This window comes from Scyliorhinus torazame, chromosome 1, assembly GCF_047496885.1.
Source record: "Scyliorhinus torazame isolate Kashiwa2021f chromosome 1, sScyTor2.1, whole genome shotgun sequence".
In the NCBI taxonomy this organism is placed as follows: domain Eukaryota; kingdom Metazoa; phylum Chordata; class Chondrichthyes; order Carcharhiniformes; family Scyliorhinidae; genus Scyliorhinus; species Scyliorhinus torazame.
In genome coordinates this window covers 68,200,692-68,223,328 of record NC_092707.1, presented here as the reverse complement: position 1 = coordinate 68,223,328, position 22,637 = coordinate 68,200,692, and the positions used below count along the sequence as shown (strand labels likewise).

The following is a 22,637-nucleotide window of genomic DNA, read 5'->3' as shown; positions in this document are numbered from 1 at the left end:
ACTCTCAAAGAGTCTGAACCTGTACCTGTTTATAGTACCTTACCCTGTCCTCCGCCTCTCCCACATAAGCAGTTGTCCTCCGCCCAGTAATCAAGCCCACTGCATGAGTCATATTCAACTCCCTTTCACTCATTTCCTGAGTTGAGTGTCATTCCCAAATGCTGTCTTGTGGTAGAGACTCCTGAAATTATATCATGAAAAACTGCCACAGTAAATGAACAAAATGCATGTCTGGGCAAACATTTTTTTTAAAATTTAGAGCACCCAATTTGTTTTTTCCAATGAAGGGGCAATTTAGTGTGGCCAATCCACCTACCCTGCACATCTTTGGGTTGTGGAGATGAGACCCACGCAGACATCGGAGAATATGCAAACTCCACACGGCCAGTGACCCAGGGACAGGATCGAACCTGGGTCCACGGCGCCGTGAGGCAGCAGTGCTAACCACTGCACCACCATGCTGCTCACATGTCTGGGCAAACATGTTTTTATTTGAGTACCCAATTAATTTTTTTCCAACTAAGAACATAAGAACATAAGAATTAGGAACAGGAGTAGGCCATCTGGCCCCTCGAGCCTGCTCCGCCATTTAATGAGATCATGGCTGATCTTTGTGGACTCAGCTCCACTCTCCGGCCCGTACACCATATCCCCGAATCCCTTTATTCTTTAGAAAGGCATCTATCTTTTTCTTTAAAAAGTTTAAAGAAGGAGCCTCAACTGCTTCACTGGGCAAGGAATTCCAGAGATTCACAACCCTTTGGGTGAAGAAGTTCCTCCTACACTCCGTCCTAAATCTACCTCCCCTTATTTTGAGGCTATGCCCCCTAGTTCTGCTTTCCCCGACCAGTGGAAACAACCTGCCCGCATCTATCCTATCTATTCCCTTCATAATTTTATATGTCTCAATAAGATCCTCCCGCATCCTTCTAAACTCCAATGAGTACAGTCCCAATCTACACAACCTCTCGTCATAATCTAATCCCCTCAACTCTGGGATCAACCAAGTAATTTAAAATGGCCAATCCACCTACCCTGCACATTTTGGGGTTGTGGGGGCTAAACCCACGCAAACACAGGGAGAATGTGAAAACTCCATACGGACAGTGACCCAGAGCCGGGATCGAACCTGGGACCTCGGCACCGTGAGGCAGCAGTGCTATCCACTGCACCACCATGCTGCCCTGTCTGGGCAAACATGTTGGAAAACAATTCTCTCCATGCAACACTTAGCTCAATATTTTAATAAGTAAGAAACTAACTACAATAACACCCAGGTACGCATCCTCCCAAAGAATATGTTGGCAGATGGGATGAAGTAGGGAGGAGAATTTCCTTGGAGGACAGGATGATTAATTTTCTGGAGGAGACCAAAATTCTCTTAGTTAGGAAAGGAAAGGTTTCCAAGGAGTATGAGTAGTGCGGATTTCCTGGGGGTCAGGGGTATTTCTTTCAATGTGAGTAGGGAGTTTTTCTTAATAGAGCAGGAAAAAAATCTAAAGATAAGTTGGAAGGCAGCTTTATTAAAGATCGACAGAACAGTATTTTGAATATCACACCTAAGAAGATAGCGTCGGAGCGAGGTGACTCTCTGCGACCTCAGCCCAACAGATCCACTTTTAACTCAACTTATACTCGTTCTAATTTTTAAAATTTAATTCTAAGACTAACATTATTACTAACTTCTCTCTTTTATCTTTTCTTGCAGGCTTGAACATCCTCCGAGGCCCGTGGAGACCTTTTGACCCGACTCGACCTGACCTCCACGACCTGGAAGTGGATCGGGCCCAAATCGGAAGTGAAGCCCCGACCTCGATTTGGAGCCAACACGGACCTCAGAGCTCCCAACCCGGCCTAACAACCGACACCAGTCGCTGGACCGCTCGGCCCAGTCCCGGAGCTCCCAACCCGACCCTCGACGACGTGACCCAGCCCAACTCGACCCAGAGAGACCCGCCCAGCAACCCAACCTGTGAGGCCCGCCCAGCAACCCGACCTACCTGGAGATGGAAGAAAGAAAAATCCACGTGGAGGCCCGACTGGGCCTACTTCAAGACCCGACCCCAGGAGAGGCCAGGGAGGGAACAGACCACGGGACTCAGCCCATCTGCCTCAGGAAGCCCCTGCCTATGAGCCAGGACCTCCGAAATGGTGGAGACCCCGCATGAGGACCCAAATCCTCTGCAAGGTATTCACGTGCCCGCAGAACGCCGGGACCCATCCGGATCGCAAACATGCCCCCCGAGCAACCACTCTACCTCAACCAGCGCCTTGGACCTGCCAGCACCCTGGACCCCACCAGACACAACCACCTAACTTCCACAAGGTCAGACTTCTCCCATCGGATCCCAGGATCATCCAGCTGCAGTCGCCAACTGAGGAAGTAAGGGAAACATGGTGGTCTGCAGGTTAGACTGAAGCAACACGGTTTCAAGACCCCTCTCCCCAGCATACACCTGGCAAATGGCCAAGCGATTGAAAACAAGCTGGAGGAACTTAACGCCAGACTTACCTCTCAGAGGGAAGTAAGAGACTGCTGTGTGCTCTGTTTCACAGAGACATGGCTCACCCCCGCCTCACCGGACTGTGCCATACAACCTGAAGGCTTCTCAGTTCACCGGGCGGACCGCACCGCTTCATCAGGCAAAGCGAAGGGTGGAGGGGTGTGCCTCCTCATCAACTCCTCCTGGTGCTTGGATGTGGCAACCCTGGCGACCTACTGCTCCCCGGACCTGGAATACCTGGCCGTGAAGTGCCGCCCATACTATCTTCCACGTGAGTTCACTTCAGCCATTATCACAGCGGTCTACATCCCACCCCAGGCAGAAGTAAGGAAGGCGCTGGACGAACTGTACACAGTTATAAACAACTACGAAACAGAACACCCGGAGGCCTTGTTCATTGTGGCCGGAGACTTCAACAAGGCCAACCTCAAGAGTGTACTGCCAAAATTCCATCAGCACATCCCCTGTCCCACCAGAGGCGACAACACTCTTGACCAGTGCTACTCAAAAATTTAGGGCGCCTACCGTTCCAACCCCCGACCGCATTTTTGGAAATCAGATCTTAAGACGATGCTCCTTCTCCCGGCATACAAGCAAAAACTCAAGCGGGAGAATCCAGCTAAGAAGGTCATGCAGTGCTGGTCCGAGGAAACAGAAGAGCTCTTACCTGACTGCTTAGAGACAGTGGACTGGTCCATATTTAAGAACTCAGTGATCAACTTAAATGAGTATGGCACCACCGTCACAGACTTCATCAGCAAATGTGTGGACGACTGCGTGCCGAAGAAAGCAGTACATACGTTCCCCAACCGGAAACCATGGCTCAATCGCGAGATTGACTCCCTACTGATGGACAGATCTGTGGCGTTCAAGTCAGACGACCCTGACCTATGCAGGAAATCCAGGTACGACCTCCACAAAGCCATCTGAGATGCCAAGAGAGAATATCGAACCAAGCTAGAGTCACAGACAGACTCTCGGCGGTTCTGGCAAGGACTAAACAACATAATGGGCAACAAAGCGAAGCCGAACAGTATATCCGGCACCTGCGCACCCCTCTCCGATGAACGCAATGCATTCCCTGCTCGGTTCGAGCAGGTAACCAACAATCTGCTGTCGAGTGCCCCAGCAGCCCATAACTCACCCATACCCACCATCACAGCTTCCGAAGGCAGATCGGCCTTCCTGAAAGTGAACCCTCGGAAAGGGACAGGCCCGGACAGGATCCCTGGTCGTGCACTCAGAACCTGCGTGGACCAGCTGGCAGATGTGTTAGCGGACATCTTTAACCCGTCCCTATTCCACTCCAAGATCCCCACCTGCTTCAAGAAGACCACCATCATGCCGGTGTCAAAGAAGAACCAGGCAACGTGCCTCAATGACTACCGTCCGGTGGCCCTGACTTCAGTCGTAATGAAGTGCTTCGAGAGGTTGCTCATGAAGCACATCACCTCCATACTCCCAGAATGCTTTGATCCACTGCAATTCGCATACCGTCGCAACCGGTCCACAGCAGACGCCGGCCTTACACTCATCCCTACAGCATCTCGACAACAAGGACTCTTACATCACACTCCTATTTATTGACCACAGCTCCGCCTTCAACACCATAATCCCAGCCAAGCTCATATCAAAGCTCCAAAACCTAGGACTTGGCTCCCCACTCTGCAACTGGATCCTCGATTTTCTGACCAACAGACCACAATCAGTAAGAATGAACAACAACACCTCCTCCACAATAGTCCTCAATACCGGGGCCCCGCAGGCTGCGTACTTAGCCCCCTACTCTACTCCCTGGACACACACGACTGCGTGGCAAAATTTGGTTCCAACTCCATCTACAAGTTTGCTGACGATACGACCATAGTGGGCTGGATCTCGAATAATGACGAGTCAGAATACAGGAGGGAGATTGAGAACCTAGTGGAGTGGTGCAGCGGCAACAATCTCTCCCTCAACGGCAGCAAAACTAAAGAGCTTGTCATTGACTTCAGGAAGCAAAGTACTGTACACACCCCTGTCAGCATCAACGGGGCCGAGGTGGAGACGGTTAGCAGTTTCAAATTCCTAGGGGTGCACATCTCCAAAAATCTGTCCTGGTCCACCCACGTCGACGCTACCACCAAGAAAGCACAACAGCACCTATACTTCCTCAGGAAACTAAAGAAATTTGGCATGTCCACAGTAACCCTTACCAACTTTTACAGATGCACCATAGAAAGCATCCTATCTGGCTGCATTACAACCTGGTATGGCAACTGCTCGGCCCAGGACCGCAAGAAGCTTCAGAGAGTCGTGAACACCGCCCAGTCCATCACACGAACCTGCCTCCCATCCATTGACTCCATCTACACCTCCCGCTGCCTGGGGAAAGTGGGCAGCATGATCAAAGATCCCTCCCACCCGGCTTACTCACTCTTCCAACTTCTTCCATCGGGCAGGAGATACAGAAGTCTGAGAACACGCACGAACAGACTCAAAAACAGCTTCTTCCGCACTGTTACCAGACTCCCAAATGACCCTCTTATGGACTGACCTCATTAACACTATACCCTGTCTGCTTCATCCGATGCAGGTGCTTATGTATTACATTGTGTACCTTGTGTTGCCCTATTATGTATTTTCTTTTATTCCCTTTTCTTCCCATGTACTTAATGATCTGTTGAGCCGCTCGCAGAAAAATACCTTTCACTGTACCTCGGTACACGTGACAATAAACAAATCCAATCCAATCCAGAGGAAAAGACCTCCAAACAGACAACTTATTCAGAGTTTCATAGGCATAAACAGAATGCGTAAAATGGAGCTCTAAAGAATTGGGAGATAAGAGTATTGGCAGATATATGGAGCTACAGGATAGTAGTGAGTTGGATCGCAAAGTTGGAAGAGATCAAAAGGTTCTGCGCATTGTATCCAGGTCAATTTCAAATATCTGTAAAACTATTTTGGAGTACTTGCTAATTCTTCTCACCTCTATGAAGGAAAATACTACCAATTTTGACACAAAAGATCAATTTTTTTATAGTCTACCATTTTTTTCCATGTTTGATAGAGGTGGATAACAGATAACAGTCAAATTCTCTTTTGAATGATTCAGTTGAACCTGCCTGCACCACTCTCTCGTGCTGTGCGTTCCAAACCCTAACCACTTGCTGTGTAAAAGGTTTCCCTTCCTGGGCCCTCTTTTTCTCAAGTGAGAACAGTTTCTCCTTAGACACTCTGTCCAAACTCCTCATGATTTTTAACACCTCTATCAAGTCGCCTCTCAATATTCGTATCTCGAAGGAAAATAGTGATGTACCGTCAATTACCACGAGATGAGAATGGTGAAACAATCGAGGCTTTATTGCACAAGGTGCTGTGCTTCTTGCAGCTGGAACCCGAATTGGAGCAGTGCAGGAGAGCATACACTTTTATACGTCGCCTGCTGGGAGGAGCCAGCAGGCTGGGATTTACTGTGGTGCCTGTAATACAGTGGCAGTACCATAATACATGCAATGTGTTACCAGTGGTGTTTACTACATTCACCCCCTGTTTAAAAAAAGTCCAGCGGGGGTGAAGAAAACATTACAGATTGAGTCTGTCGGGGGCTTTGACCCTCCGCTGCGATCGTCTCAGTCCTGGTGGTGGTGGGGGCGCCGACGTGGCCACCTGCGACTCCGGGAGCATGTTGTCCTCTCCTTCGTCACCCCTTAGTGGTTCCAGTGGGGGGACGGATCCTGCTGGGGTGGGGGCTGCGGTGAGGTTCCCTGGTGGGATGGTGGGTGGCACAGGGGTGAATGAGGCAACCTGGGAGGAAGAGCGGTATCAGGTTGGGGGTTTTGGGTGGGGACCCAGCGGGTGCCAGGTCCCGGAAGGAGACTGTGTCCTGTCGCCTGTCAGGGTGTGCCACGGAGGCGTACTGTGGGTTCGCATGGAGGAGGTGGACTTTCTCAACCAAGGGATCCGATTTATGGCTCTGCACATGCTTCCAGAGGAGGATGGGTCCAGGAATTGTCAGCCATGTTGGGAGCGAGACCCCGGAGGTGGGCTTCCTAGGGAAGGCAAACACGCGTTCGTGAGGGGTCTCGTTACTAGCGGTGCACAGGAGCAACCGGATGGAGTGGAGCGCGTCGGAAAGGACCTCCTGCCAGCAGGAGACCGGGAGATTTTTAGACCTTCCAGACCGTCCCATTCTCCCTCTCCACCTGCCCGTTTCCCCGGGGGTTGTAGCTGGTCATCCTGCTCGAGGCGATGCCCTTGCTGAGCAGGAACTGACGCAGCTCATCACTCATGAAGGAGGTTCCCCGATCGCTGTGGATGTATGTGGGGAAAACCGAACAGAGTGAAGATGTTGTGCAGGGCTTTGATTACTGTGGCAGAAGTCATGTTGGGGCATGGGGTGGCGAAAGGGAACCAGGTGTACTCATCAATTACGTTGAGGAAGTACACGTTGTGGCGGTGGAGGGGAGGTGCCCTTTGAAGTCCATGCTGAGGCGCTCAAAGGAGCAGGAGGCCTTCACCAGGTGCGCTCTATCTGGCCGGTAGAAGTGCGGCTTGCACTCTGGGCAGACTTCGCAGTCTCTGGTTACGGTCCTGACCGCCTCGCTGGAGTAGGGCAGGTTGCGTGCCTTGACAAAATGAAAGAACCGGGTGACCCCCGGGTAGCAGAGGTCATTGTGGAGAGCCCGGAGTCGGTCCACTTGTGCGCTGACACATGTACCGCGGGAGAGGGCATCAGGGGGCTCATTGAGCTTCCCCGGGCTCAATAGTTGTAGGTGGAGAGCTCGATCCTCCACCTCAAGATCTTGTCGTTTTTGATCTTGCCCCGCTGCGTATTGTTAAACATGAAGGCAATGGACCATTGGTCAGTGAGGAGAGTGAATCTTCTGCCGGCCAGGTAATGCCGGCAATGTCGCACAGTTTCCACAACGGCTTGGGCCTCCTTTTCAACAGAGGAGTGCTGAATTTCGGAGGCATGGAGGGTGCGGGAAAAGAAAGCCACGGGTCTGCCCGCCTGGTTGAGGGTGGCGGCCAGAGCTACGTCTGATGCATCGCTCTCCACCTGAAAGGGGAGGGACTCGTCGACTGCGTGCATCGTGGCCTTGGCGATGTCCGCCTTGATGTGGCTGAAGGCCCGGCGGGCCTCAGCCGTCAGGGGAAAAACTGTGGACTTGAGTGGGCGGGGCTTGTCCACATAATTAGGGACCCACTGGGTGCAATATGAGAAAAACCCCAGGCATCGTTTCAGCGCCTGGGGGCAGTGGGGGAGAGGGAGTTCCAGGAGGGGACGCATGCAGTTGGGGTCAGGCCCTATGACTCCATTTTCCACTATACAGCCAAGGATGGCTAAACGGTTGGTGCGGAACACGCATTTCTCCTTATTGTAGTTGAGGTTAAGGAGTTTGGCGGTCTGGAGGAATTTTTGGAGGTTTGCGTCGTGGTCCAGCTGGTTGTGGCCGCAGATGGTGACATTATCTAGGTACGGGGAGGTAGCCCGCAGCCCGTACTGGTCAACCATTCGGTCCATCTCTCGCTCGAAGACCGAGACCCCATTGGTGACGCCGAAGGGAACTCTAAGGAAATGATAGAGGTGGCGGTCCTCCGGGCGGATGGGGAGCTGGTGTTAGGCGGACTCCAAGTCCACTGTGGAGAAGACTCGATACTGCGCAATCTGATTAACCATGTCAGATATGCGTGGGAGGGGGTACGCATCGAACTGCGTGTACCGGTTGATGGTCTGACTGTAGTCAATGACCATCCTGTGCTTCTCCCCAGTCTTCACTACCACTGCTTGAGCTCTCCAGGGGCTGTTGCTGGCCTCAGTGATCCCCTCCCGCAGAAGCCGTTGGACCTCCGACCTGATGAAGGCCCTGTCCTGGGCACTGTACCTTCTGCTCCTAGTGACAATGGGCTTACAGTCCGGGGTGAGGTTTGCAAAAAGTGAAGGTGGATCGACCTTAAGGGTCGTGAGGCCACAGACGGTGAGGGGGGCTGGAGTCCGCTGAATTTCAAAGTAACGCTTTGGAGGTGGCATTGAAACTCAAGCCCTAGTAACAGGGCAGCGCAGGGGTGGGGGAGGATGTAGAGCTTGAAGTTGCTGTACTCTGTGCCCTGAACGGTGAGGGTCGCGACACAGTACTCCCGGATTTGCACGGAATGGGATACGGAGGCCAGGGAGATTTTCTGGGTGACGGGGAATACTGGAAGGGAGCAGCGCCTTACCGTAGCAGGGTGGATGAAACTCACTGTGATCCCGGAGTCAAAGAGGCAGGTCGTCTCGTGCCCGTTGATCTTTACCGTCGTCGTATCGGTCGCGAGGTTGCGGGGCCGAGACTGATCAAGGGTGATGGAGGCGAGCTGCGGAAGATGTTGGGAGGTCCCGGGCTGATCAGTGGCGGCGGCGGTATCAGCAGGCAGCGAACGGCCAGACGGGCAGGGGTCCTGAGGCGCGGTCCAAAATGGCCCCGGAGATGACGGCGCCCACGGGGCGCACATGATGGGCAGCATCAAAGATGGCAGCGACCACGGGCCGCACGTGGCCTGTGGTGGAGAAGATGGCGGTGCCCCTGGATCGCATGTGGGGGGTGTAGCAATGCTGGGCCTGGAAACAGTGGCGACCGACCGGGCCTAGCAAACAGAAACGAAGTGGCCCTTCTTCCCGCACCCGTTGCAGATCGCGCTCCGCGCTGGGCAGCACTGCCTGGGATGTTTGCTCTGGCCACAAAAATAACATTTGGACCCTCCGGAGTTGGCTGGCTGCCGCGCAGCGCAGGCTTGCGGTGAGCTGGAATCGGCAGCTGCTGGGGCACACAATGCCCATGAGGGTGCCGCATGGTCGGAGGTGGAGGCCTCCAGATTATGGGAGGCCACTTCTAGGGAAATAGCAAGCTGCACAGTCCCTGCAAGATCGAGTGTACCTCCTTCCAATACTCACTGGCGAGCGTACATAGACATAATGCTTGTGACATAAGCGTCTCTGATTAGTAGTTCAGTGTGTCGGACTGCCGAAACTGCCTGTCAATCACAGTTCCTACCGAGAATCTGTAGAGCCCGCAAGAAATCATCCAGAGTCTTCCCCGGGAGTTGCCGTCTCGTGGACAGGAGGTGGCTGGCGTACACCTGATTCACCGACTTAATGTAGTGTCCCTTTAGTAGCGTCCTCGCTTCTGTGTCGGTGGGCGCATCCCGGATGAGGGGAAAACCTTGAGGGCTCACCCGTGAGAAGAGGACTTGGAGCTTCTGTGGGTCCGAGAGTTCTTCAGTGGCTGCTCTGAAGTAGCCTTCAAAGCAGGCTAGCCAGTGCTCGAAGGTGGATGTGGCGTTGGCTGTGCGAGGGCTCAGCTCCAGGCGATGAGGCTTGATTAAGATGGTCATCTTTTAAAATCTTGTGCAATAAATTGATGTACCGTCAGTTACCACGAGACGAGAATGATGAAACAATCGAGGCTTTATTGCACAAGATGTTGTGCCTCCTGCAGCTGGAACCAGAATGGGAGCAGCGCAGGAGAGCATACACTTTTATACGTTGCCTGCTGGGAGGAGCCAGCAGGCTGGGATTTACTGTGGTACCTGTAATACAGTGGCAGTACCGTAATACATGCAATGTGTTACCAGTGGTGTTTACCACAAATAGTCCTAACTTCTCCAATCTTGAGCCGTAGTTGAAGTTCCTCATTCCTGGAATCATTCTCATGTTCAGTAATCAGAAGACTGATGGAATGAATAATTGGAACAAAATGGTAAATTATCTCTCTGAAAAATATCTAATAATTGACAGGCTACACAATATTAGGGAAAGCAAATCTTGCTTTCCCGATAGCAAAGACTTTTGAAGAAATTAGGTTGCTAATTGACAGGAAAAAGCCATATTCTTAGTGTGCCTTGACCTCCAGAAACACTGCACAGGAAATTTTGCTGCAATAAAGGTCAGCTGGTAATAAAAGCAAACTAGGTATGGAAGAGCAAATGGCTAAATGGAGGGACACACTTGAGATTGACATTGGATGATAGTTGGTTTAACACATGGTTTAACATGTTCAAATAGCGTGACTTAGCAGAATGCTGGGTTATATTGTGAAATCAGGGAGACAAGGTCTGTGTCATTTCCATTGCCATGGAGATGTGGTTTGAGACAGGAAGAGCCTAAGATATTCCTGAAAACGTATGGGCAAAGTTAGTCTGCCACGACCTGGGAAATGGAGAGCAGTTATAGGCAGCAGGATGCTGTGGTTCACTGGGCAGAATCGTGGGAGGGAGCTCATTTTCAGATTGAAAAATCAAATTCATGAGGAGTTAAAATGAGGCTGGAAGATTTGCCTAGCTTTCACTAGAGGAGGGGCGGGATTCTCCCCTACCCAGCAGGGCGGGTGGGTCTCGGCGGAACGGAGTGGCGTGAACCACTCCGGCGTCGGGCCACCCCAAAGGTGCGGAATCCTCCGCACCTTCAGGGGCTAGGCCCGCCCCGGAGTGGTTGGGCCCCTCAGGCCAGTGGGAAAGGGGCTTGGCGCCACGCCAGCCGGGGCCGAAGGGACTCCGCCGGCCGGCGCGGGTCCGCTCTTGTGCGGGAGCGTCAGCGTCTGCTGACGTCATCCCCGCGCATGCGCACATGGAGTCACTTCCGCACCGGGAATGGTGGATGACCACGGCCTCCGGTGCGGAAGGAATAGAGTGCTCCCACGGCACAGGCTCGCCCGTGGATCGGTGGGCCCCGACCATGGGCCAGGCCACCGTGGGGGCACATCCCAACGCCAGATCCCCCCCCCCCGACCCTCCAATAATCCCGGAGGCTACCCACGCCGCCAGGTCCCGCCGGTAAGGGACCAACTCCAATTTACGCCGATGGGACTGGCTACAGGTGGGCGGGACTTCGGCCCATCGCGGCCCACAGAATTTGGGCGGCCCCGGGGCCCATTGAGTCGCGCCGGACCCCGCCATTCTCCGAGGCAGGCGACGCGACTCACGCCACGCCGGTTTTTGGGGGGTGGGAGAATTCGGAGGCCTGCGGGGGCAGGATTCATGCCGACCCCCGGCGATTCTCCGACCCGGCGGGGGGGGTCGGAGAATCCCAAGTAAACCCTTGGGAGGTAAGAATCACCTGGGACTGATTACAAGGAGAATTCAATGTCTAATTAAGGGACAGTGTAGTGTATATCTATGTAGTGTGTTTTCAGTGTACTAAAAGAAAAAGGATTTTTTGGGGGGGTTTAATGTAAAAGTTGCTAAAAACAGCTGTGTTTAGTTATGGTGCTTTTCATCATTTTTTATAATAAAAGTCTTAAACCGTGAAATCCTGTATGCTCCGTTCAACTATTAACTGGAGTTTCGAACTTGCGTTTTTAAAGTTATCAGTCTCCACAGAGGTTGTAGCAGATTTAATTTATGATTTAGTGGTTTTTCCTCTTTGGATTTGAAAATGAATGTTTTTGGCACTGTTGCCTCATTGGTAGATTAGTTATAAATCAGAATACCAAGATCAGATAGTATCATGATCTATATTAATGAGAACAAGGATTTAAATGTTACAGGCTTAATTTTCACCAAAAAGACAATAAAGAAGGTTCTGATTTTGTTTTCAGCTCAGAAACATGCTTCCAATGGGAAACTAATTAATGTTCAGATTTTTACATGGGTGAGCACTTAACTGAGGATCTATGGAGACTGATTCCTGACTAATGAATGGTATTGGGCAGTTTCTGAAAGCTGGATGGCCAATCAGATTCAGAAACACACTTTGCTACGGCACAAGGTAAGTAAGTTGGAAGTTGTTTCAACAGGAAGGTTTCAGAAATGTTTTTTAAATTTTCAAAGAAAAAGGCATGAGCTTCCACGCACATTCCTATGAGGGAATCCTTCTACAGGATGGTCTTTGGCTTTCCCCCCAGTCATGCAGGCAGGGAGGGCCCGTAGGCCTGCCTGGAGTGCTGGCAACTTGATCTGCCACTGGGTGGTCACTGTAAGGCAATTGAGCTGCTCCTCTTCACATCGGAAAACTGGACTGGGAGATCGAATCTCCTAAAGGTACCTTTAACAGGCGCTTAATGAGGTTAGATACCTACCTGCCTTATGGGGGCTAGCTTCAAACACACCTCCCTCAAAATAACCAACACCAGGAACAACATCCGACAACTGACAAGGCAGCCAGCATCGGTATTTTCGGGAGCCCCCTGCCTCTGTTCCTCCCTTCAAGGCCCCGAAAGTTCAGCCCTATATGTTTCCTCAAGGTTCAATGGAACGTATTTACATAGTCAATGAAGATAACAGGCTTGAACACCTTTGTAGTAGAGCTGTTGACCAAGCTCAGAACAATCATTACTCTTGGGGAGGACTCTGGTGTAAATAAACATAAATGGGAGGGGGAGTTTAATTTCCTCTGGTTAATACATTCATGTAAAATTTCTTTACACTAAGGCAACACAGTCTGTCTGTTACAAGGCTTATTTATGTGAATACATCCTCCTCCTTCAGGTACCATACCTCCAACGATGTTGGCGACCATGAACTTCCTTTGATTGGTCTATGATTATGCTTGGCAAAGTAGAGCAGTGGTTGTGAATGCATCAACCAATCCAAAACAAGAAAAAATAAAATTCCCGCAAGGTAAGAAGAGTTCCTAATAATGTGTTGTGCACTGACATTACATTGGAGGTAATTTTAATTGGCCTGGTTTAAAAATACATTTACTTACTTTATACGAGACTATAATTCAGTTAGAGTAAGAAGTCTTACAACACCAGGTTGAAGTCCAACAGGTTTGTTTTGAATTCACCTGAATTCATCCGAAAGCTAGTGAAAAAAAAAAATGAAAATCGCTTATTGTCACAAGTAGGCTTCAAATGAAGTTACTGTGAACAGCCCCTAGTCGCCACATTCCGGCACCTGTTCGGAGAGGCTGTTACGGGAATTGAACCGTGCTGCTGGCCTGCCTTGGTCTGCTTTCAAAGCCAGCGATTTAGCCCTGTGCTAAACAGCCCCTAGTGATACAAAACAAACCTGTTGGACTTTAACCTGGTGTTGTAAGACTTCTTACTGTGCTCACCCCAGTCCAACGCCAGCATCTCCACATCATAATTCAGTTAGGCTGCAGTAGGACCATGTCAATGGTTAAGTGTCTATCCTTCTCTGTTGTCATGTCTAATATAGCATCCGTTTCAAATCTACTGAGTAAGAATAAATTGAGATGCATATTCACAAATATGAGGAGCTGGTTTAGCTCAGTGGGCTAAACAGTTGGTGTGTGATGCAGAACAAGGCCAGCAGTGCGGATTCAATTCCCGTACCAGCTGAGAATTCAGAATTCTCCCTCTGTGTACCCGAACAGGCGTTGGGATGTGGCGACTAGGGGCTTTTTACAGTAACTTCATTGCAGTGTTAATGTAAGCCTACTTGTGACAATAAAGATTATTATTAATTGTAATACTATTTGCAGTGATGTTACTGGTCTTCGGTCTGGCATAGATAGTAGTGCCTTGATAACAATGGGCAATGACATCCTATTCTGTTTGTACCATTGCTTGGTCACAGCAATGTTACCTCGAGACTAATGTTTATCAACTGGAGCTGACCTCTGAGTCAGATGGTAAATTAATTTAAAATGCCCAGCTGAATCCTATAACATACATAGGGCCCAGTTACCATATTTGGGCTAAACTGTATGAACTGGCTGCCTGGCTTTAAGTAATGTTCTTCTTTAATTTTGTTTGAGTGAGGAGAAGCAGGCATTCTCTCCGAGATTCCACAACACCTGCCTCAGCTATTATCTCTCCCCATCCCCAAGATATGAAAGCCTTCCCCACAGGCCCACCTTCTTTTGGTCCACATGCCAATATTGCAATAGCCCAGAACAGGCCAGTCACACAAAGTCTGCACAGGGGGCTATCTATTCCAAAATGTTTTGGAAAACAAATGCCATATGAATGAGCTGTTTTACTTTGTGCATTCCATTAACTAACAATGAGAACAAAAGTCAACTTAAAACAAAAGGTCCTCCTGGTCCCAACCAGTTTACTTCACAACTTCAATCATGCTCTTCTTACTTTCAATAATAAGTTAAAAGCAGCCATATGAACAAGATGTTGTTATTCTAGCAGCTTTGTACTCATTTTCTTATAAATCTGATAGCAAATCGGTCCTTTAAAAACAGGGTGCACCTCTTCTTTGAAAAATAACACCCTCCGTAAATGTTTTCTTACTGCCTTCATTTGAAAGCAGTTTGTACAATGTGGATGGAGTCTAATTAACCTTATTACCTCCAATACAAAAACCAGCAGACTAGTGCATTATTGAGATTGAGTTGTGTGCACCTGGGAAAATGAACAACAGGCAAACAGACACATTAAGAGAAACTTGAGGCGCAGACAAGTCAGTACTGTTTAAATGCTATTTCATTCACTTGGCATCCACGTTGTTAAATTATTCTTGGGGCATTGGATTAATCACCTCGAAAGTTGCAGTTAGCATTTCCTCTTTAATCTACAAATGAAAAATTCACAGATCATGACAGCCAACAAGAGGTGTTATGAAAGCATGAATGACCAAAACGTAGTTGTAGTAACTTGATGTGATGATGGATGGACATAAATGCACTTGGATGTTTGCAATCCTCCCTCACTCCCAACATGACATCTCAGTCGATAATCTGTTATTCTAAATTGTTGAAGTGATAATATTAAAACTGATTACTGTATGCTAACTGATCTGTTAGCTTTGCTGGTGAAAGCAGAGATTAATAAAAAGACCATTAATACTTAATAAGAGATTAATGTTGAATATTTTATAGGCCTTTATTATATCCACTTATAAATGGTATATTTTTTCCAAATAACTGCTCTGATCTAAGCAGATTGCAAAAATTACAGAAAAGTATATTTTGTAATACCATAGAGGAAAAATGATTGCCTATATTTTATTTTATTCTCAGTTATACAAAGCTATCAACCATACCAAGTCTCCAAGGTACCTAATTTCAGGGTTTATGAAGTAAACCCATTAGATTCTGCCATTAGCTCCACCTGTACTAAATTCAATGCTTCACCATAGCAAAGTTCATAATAGCACAACTGAAATATAGCAATTTAATAATATGATCAAACCAAACATTGGTAGGTTTACACACTTGCATTGATTTAAGTATTATATTGGTTCACTGACTAACATCCACTAACTTCAGTTTGAATTTTTAAAGATTCATGATACAAATTACGCATGTGTGACTGCTTTTGTGCAAATTTATGTGCACTTATCTTTGCCTCATTAAAATTTGGTTTTGTTTGAAAAGAGCGTGTGCCCAAATTAAAAAGAAAACCAGGAAGTATGCTGTTCAGAACAGGCATTATACATCAATTGATGGCACACAATGCTTGTATTCGCAGGGAATAATCATAAAAAATGAGCCTTGGATGTATTGGTTCTCAAACTATTGCCAAAACAACAGAGTACTCACTGAACAGTAGAAGACAGACCTGGGTGTAAGTAATTACCCTGTCAATTGAATGTGCTTCTAGATTCATTGTACTCCTATTCTGTGTAAATTTTGTGGATCCATTATGCCGACTGTCATTTTATGCCTCTGTCACCCTATTTCTGTAATTTATTTTGCACATGGGTAAATGTTTTAATATGTTGCTGTCCACAGAGATTCATGAAATTTACCAATTCTAGCTTCATTTCAACATATAGCACCATAGCAACATTTTCAGATTAACATAAAAATGTGAGACAGTTGGAATTTATTTGAGTTGCAGAGATAGCAAATTGTCATTTGAAAACATGTGAAGTATACTCTGGCGGTCTTCATCAATGCATGCTGATAATTTAGATATGATTATTCTGCATTGCATACTCATACTACATATATCTCAAAAGAATGGTGTGGTAATGTAGTTTATAGTTGAATAGAAGAATCTATTTATTTTAAAAATGAAAGCACAAGGTGGACTTACATTTTCAATTATTGCACAGCTTTAGTTGCCGTGTTTTGCCCAGGCCTATAAAGAGCTATATTTACCAATTAAAACATGGTTTCATAAAGTCATTCAGTAGAAGACACATCGGCAATTCCTACCAACTGTGGCGTGAAACTGAGGAAAGCATAAAAGCTGAAACATAAGAAACACGATTAAAGTAAAATATATTGGACTAGATCCATTTAGAATTCTTAGCACACCAACTTCAGTTTGAATTTTTAAAGAATAATTCTTCCTCAGGGAAAGTATTTCAGCACTTGATGTTTTCCCAAATAAGTTGGAGATATCTGTACATCTTGGCTACATGCTTTGGAAAAAAGAAGGATGGATTTAAAATTAATCTTTTACACCCTTTTCAGTTAAAGTCTGACTAGTTTTCTAAACTACTTGAGTTTGTCAGTTTAATTAATCAAAAATGAGGGTGGCACATGGCACAGTGGTTAGCACTGCTACCTATGGTGCTGAGGGCCGGGGTTCAACTCCAGGCCCTGGGTCACTGTCCATGTGAAGTTTGTACATTCTCCCCAAGTCTGCATGGGTTTCACCCCACAACCCAAAGATGTGCAGGTTAGGTGGATTGGCCATGTTAAATTGCCCCTTAATTGGAAAATAAGAATTGGGCACTCTAAATTTATTTTTTAAAAATAACTGTCCTTTGATCTCTGTTGCTTAAACAGTGGAAACAGTCAGCAGGTCTGGCAGTATCTGTGGAGAGCAAAACAGAGTTAACATTTCAGGCCGATTACCTTTTCTAATGAGACTTCAAGCTGAAATGCTTCTCTCTCCTCAGATGCTGTCAGAATTGCTGAGTATTTCCAGAATTTTCTGTATTTTGTTTTATTTTTGATATCCAGCATTTTGCAATATTTTGCTTCTTGCAGACAATACAAAGAACTGTCTTAATCTTAATCACTGACAGTCCCCACTTGTAATTCAAATAATTTTACCGACTCACAGTCACAATTTGTTTAGTTTATTTATTTTATAAAGAGTCCATTGACTTTTAACTTTAGCACATATTTCTTGAATATTTCCATTTCCTGTGTTGGAAATATAGGCAAAGCTTTTTAACCAAGATCAATAATATGATCCAAGTGCCTTAGTACTCAAGTCTACTTCTACTCACAGCACCAGGAGCATAATTTTGATTTGACACCTTGATAACTGTATCAGTGCTTGGACACTGATTGAATTAAAAATCCAACCAAATGTGAGCATTGTTTTTACATAAAAACTTAGAATGTAATATAATCATGGTATGCCTAAGGACGGTATATGTCAAACACTAATTTGGAAAACTTGTCCAAATACAGGTGTACCAAAGCAAAAATGAAGACTCAATCAGCAGCTGAGTAAATCCCATCTAGCCAGATGAAGATCACATTGAACTAGAGATATAAAGAAGAGTTTCAGCTGGAAAGAGAGATATTGAAACGTTATTCTGTAACCACATATTAAGAATAGCACTTTCAGAATGGCATGAAAATACTCTGGAAGATCACACTATTGAGAAAGTACACCCACCACACATAAAGACAAGCAGGCATATTTAAAAGGGAGGCATTAAACAGTGAACTTTGTCAGTTCTACGACAGCTATCACATGCATTCCAAACTTTATCCTACTCTTTTCACTGCCGTTCCATTACAGATCATGGGTAACTCAAGTACTGGGGCAGATTTGAACTTGCCAATTGCGCATGAAATTGGCAATGCAGTTGGTCCAGCAACTACACAGACTGGTTGATCTATATTTCCATTCCTAATGTCATTTTTATGCCCAAATGATAAATTGAAAAATGATTCAAACATTATACAACTTACATTACCAACAACATAGATTCAGAAGCGAAGAAGAAGCATTACCAAAAACAAAATGCACCATTTTAACATTGATGCAGTGGAGTTTGAGATCCCTTTACCTATAAAATTGGCACTATAACTTGGCAGTTAGTTCCTGATCAGAATCAAATGTGTGCTAATGTCAAATGATGGTGAGTCCTTGCCAAGCGGCCATTTCACATTAATCTGAGTTTACATGTGATGCAGTATAACTCCAGCCAACACAAAGCTGCAATCTTTTAAAATATCCAGGTGATCCTATTTGCATTTTGATGCTCTTAAAGAGAGGAGAAGTGAATTTGGCCACCTGTGTTCATCTAACATTAAAATTAACTGCGCAGTGACCACTGCAGCATGCATATCAAAATATCTTTTGTCTCGGATCTCAGTGCAACCTGCTGTCAGTGGTATAACGCTGCTTTGTAAACTCTGCTTCACATTCTACGGATTAGATGGCTCGTTCAAGTATAAATACCTTGTTACAACATAGCTTGATCTCAGTGTGACTGTATGTGAGGCAGAACCTTGATAATAATCTATTCATGCCCTCATATGTCCATTGCAATCTGTTTGAGTTACCAGCAGCTAGTTATAAAATGTGCGCATGGGAGCATCTGTTCTTCTCTAACATTAAAAATGGTTCTGTATTAAGTTTTGAAAGTTCCTAAGTAGCCTTTTGGACCATGTAGGCATATTTAAAATGAAGCTTCACACTGGATTTGAGTTTTCCTGCAGATGGTGCAAGTTTGACATGGCTTCCTGGAGAAGATTTGACGTCACCTCAGTGCAGCTATGCAGAATTTTACAACAAAGTTATTCTTCTTTGTGTACCTGAAACTACAAAAAGAGATTATATAACTGTACCCCAAAGAGGGCCAAACATAAAGAATCAATGGAGATCTTGTTTATCATAGAATCATAGAATTTACAGTGCAGAAGGAGGCCATTTGGCCCATTGAGTCTGCACCGGCCCTTGGAAAGAGCACCCTACTTAAGACTACACCTCCACCCTATCTAGGTAACCCAGCTCACTACCTAATCTTTTGGATACTAAGGGGAAATTTACTATGGTCAATCCACCTAACCTGCACATCTTTAGACAGTGGGAGGAAACCGGAACACCCGGAGGAACCCCACGCAGACACAGGGAGACAGTGCAAACTCCACACAGACAGTCACCCAAGGCTGGAATTGAACCTGGGACCCTGGAGCTGTGAGGCAGCAGTGCTAACCACTGCGCCACCGTGCCACCCATATATGGATCCACCTTTTTCAGGACTAAACAAAAGAAAATGCTAATTCGAAACAGTCTCAATTAATACAGGGGACAGTAGCATCGTTGGTATTGAAACTATTAAAAGTTTATGTACATGGGATGTAGAAGAGGAAACCCTTGAATTATTAAAATGTGTAATATTGATCAATTTTCTTGTGAAAGTTTAAACTACTTTCCCATAGTTACACTATTTAGTTTTATTTCACAATCACAACCTTTGTAAGAACAGGACTGCATGAACAAACACAAACAACTCATCATATATAACTATTTGCACATTATCTAAATTTTGTTGCATTTGAAAGCATTGTTAGATGAATAATGACACGTTACTGGAATTTATACCAAAAAAAAGCCGTTCAGAAAGGCTGTTCAATCAAACTCCTGATTATAGTGTCATCTCTGTCATTGTTTGAAAACAACAGAGATGCAGTTTAAGCCATCATAACAACTTGACACACTGAATGTGTGGCCCAAAGTGATTTTCCTCTTTGCTTCTGCCCTGGTGGTGTCAATAGAGAATTATATTAACAAAAGTAGTTTACGATACATGTTTGATTTAGTATCTTCCATGATCTTTTACAGAACCACGCAATACATTTTGTCAATGAAGTCAGATGAATGAGATACGTATAATTATTCCCAGCAATCTGTGCATCTTCAGATTTGGCCCATATTGCATTCCATCAGTATAGTATTTAGTGAACTGTTAACAGTACTATTTAGTGAACTGTTAACAGTACAGGTGCGTATATAGGCGCAATTAAGTGCCCGTTCTACCGTGCATTTTAAATAATAGTTTTTTTTTCCATAATAAAACTAATTCATCACATCCAGAAATAAATCACCAGAACAAAAAACTTCGATATACACGTATTCATTTTTTTAAAAACCTGGAGGCATTCTTTGACAATCGAACTAAATATGTTATTAATGAAAGCCGATTTCAGGTAAAATCCGCACAAGGTCAAAAATCGGCTGTTTAATAATTTGTGCTGTTGATGATAGCGTTGCTGGCTGTTGAGATTCCGTGGTTAAACAAGATCGACTCCTTTGGTATTCACTCTGTTATGGGTCAGTGCTTCAGTCAAAAAATGCAGCACTAGTCATAAGTGGAATTTGCATAGGTGAAAGCAAAGTGCTGATGCAAGCCAGGGCAGTCAAGTATTGTTAATGACAAACACAGTACATGAGCAGAATGCATATTTAATTTACAAAATGTGGAAATGGGGACAAAATTGTGGCTATGCATCAGCAGCGATTTTTTTTTAAATGTAAACCTCACAGAAAGGAAGGTACAGTACTTGCACATAAGTACCATACAATAATTTTAATCCCAAGCAATTGTAAAGCTAATTGGCGGCAATGTGTTAGAATTCCAGCCACACTGAATACTTCACAAATGTTGCCTTACAATTGCATGGTTCTGCTTAATTGTGTGCGCGTGTGGTTGGTCATCCAGTTCTTCCTATTTTATATCTCTTGTTAAAGAATAATTTGATCAAATTGCGAATGATGTTACTTTAATGTGACTTAGTCTCGAAATGTGCAATTATGCTTAAAGTGAACTTGATTTCAGTGGGATGTGCGAGAGTGAGAGATTGCAAGTATTCTGCGCCTGCCTTTATGTTTGTGATCTATGTGATAACCTGTATTGTGTGGGAGAATGTATATATGTGTGTAATATATTTTTCAGCTATGGTGGGGGGGGGGGGGGGTCATACGCGCACGCGCTATTGGGCAAGATTCATGTCTGACTAAGGTGTCTCTGAGTTTGAAAGAAACCTCTGCTTTTGTGCACCATCTCATTAGCGGTCAGCCCGTATCCCCACTCTCTGGACGTGTTCTGAAGGACAACTCCTGGAAACCTATTGATGTTTCTGGTGCACATATATAGGCACTTCGTGTGACTCGGTAGACAAGAGTCTTCTTCTCTTCAGGGCTGACTTCCTTACAATTAGATTGTTATCTTTCACTCCTAAGGCAATACCAAATGGTATTCAAATGAAGGTCGTAAATGCATGTCGAAGTGCAACTTTAGATGGCATGCAACTAGAGAGAAAGTGTGTTAATCTGCATTGCACATCACTGCCTCCTTTTGACTTTCTGTGTTGAAATGTGGGCCAATGATTTGAGGTGGTTAAAGGAGTGGTTGAGAATTTTCAGGGGGAATGCATTATAAATAGAATGCTAATTGGGGTGCTGTTAAGCAATACGGGAGGCTCATTGTTGCTGAATTATGCACAGACGATTAGTTTTTGCATTACATGATGGAGAAACTAGTCCTCAATAATATAGTCATTTTCTTTTTAGATATATGAAAAGAACAAGAACGGGGGGTGAAATCGTCACTTCATTTGCGTTCGCACATATTCACGGTGATTAGTACATCTTTATCTTTACAGTGCATTCTGTGGCATTATTCCAACCACCGATCCCAATGTTGGCTCATTAGACACAGGAGAGAGAGAAAAAAAACATAAGTATGCAGGCAATTTAATAATGTAGGATAGCTTCAACACAAAAAAAATGAATGATGAATATAGAGAAGTTGGTACATTAACGGAATTGGTGGGGTTGGCAACTGATTGGTATTGGAAACAAACAAAAAAATACATTCCAGTGAGGCACTGGTTCACACAAGACTGGAATACAGTACAACACCATCAGCAATAGTCTCCCATTAAAATAGTGAACCCAGCATATGTTATATTTAGTTTTACAAGGTGATACTTGTTAAAATTATAATTGTATGTTTAATTCCATTTTGCTAAAGGGCACTGGGTAAAGCTTTTCTATTTCATATTTAAAATGTAAATTTTTTAACACGTACGCGTGTACTGAAAACCGGTCATACATTTTCACATCATGTGCTATATTGTACAAAATATGATAGCAAGACGCGGGCGGGGGAAGGGGGAGATTAATTGAGGCATCTTTTACTAGTTCAACGCTGAGATTTTTCACCGTTTTAAGCTGCATTTACGACGAAAACGTTCTATTCGCTGTTGCTGTCTGATTACCAGTAATCCCAGAAGCTATTTGCATAAATATATGGTGTAAATATTTGGGG

General features: G+C 45.6%; 1 long non-coding RNA gene across 2 annotated transcripts in view; it reads right to left on the bottom strand.

Moving 5' to 3' along the window:
- LOC140408766 (uncharacterized) overlaps nucleotides 1-22,637 on the bottom strand; it is a 39,369-nt gene that overhangs the window by 2,150 nt on the left and 14,582 nt on the right. For both annotated transcript variants that reach the window (XR_011940195.1, XR_011940196.1), the window contains exon 2: nucleotides 44-181. This is a non-coding gene — a long non-coding RNA (uncharacterized lncRNA). The remainder of the gene's footprint in view (nucleotides 1-43; nucleotides 182-22,637) is intronic.